The 523-nt window shown below is 69.0% G+C and overlaps 1 protein-coding gene across 1 annotated transcript in view; it reads left to right on the forward strand.

Annotated features, from left to right (window-relative positions):
• MTX1 (metaxin 1) overlaps positions 1-523 on the forward strand; it is an 18,196-nt gene that overhangs the window by 11,271 nt on the left and 6,402 nt on the right. The window lies entirely within an intron of this gene.

Consider the following 523-nt stretch of genomic DNA (forward strand, 5'->3'; position numbering starts at 1 on the left):
AGCCGCCAATCACCCTGGAGGCATCCCCAGCTCCAGGAGCCCGGGCCCCGGGGCAGGGCCCTGGAGGCCTCCCGTCTCCGGCCACTCCTTCGCGGCCCGCTCATCTTGCCGGCGGCCTCCCTCTCTCCTGGCAGCTCCTTGTTGGGGGCCACCACCACATGCTACCGTTTTCTGGAAACCCCTGGCAGGGCAGCGCCGACAGGGCATTCCTCCGCGGCTGGCACGAAAGGCAGCCAAGGGAGCGGTGGAAGCAGCGCCGGTGCCCAGGGCATGCCCACGGGGCAGGGGGTGCGCTGCTCGGACAGGGCGGGTGCTCTTTATTAGAGGGAAGGTCCCCCGACACGTGCCTGCACCTCCATTTCCCCTCGGTCCCGGGAAGACCTGGGAGCCTCCAGTAGGAGCTGGAGGGGAAACCTAACACGGTGGTCAGCGAGGTCGGAGTGAAGACATCAGGAGAGAGGGGAGGGACGTGAGAGGCGGGTGGACAGAGAGCGCGGGGCCGAACCGGGCCCACCGAGGGTCC

This window comes from Myotis brandtii, unplaced genomic scaffold, assembly GCF_000412655.1.
Source record: "Myotis brandtii unplaced genomic scaffold, ASM41265v1 scaffold250, whole genome shotgun sequence".
NCBI lineage: Eukaryota > Metazoa > Chordata > Mammalia > Chiroptera > Vespertilionidae > Myotis > Myotis brandtii.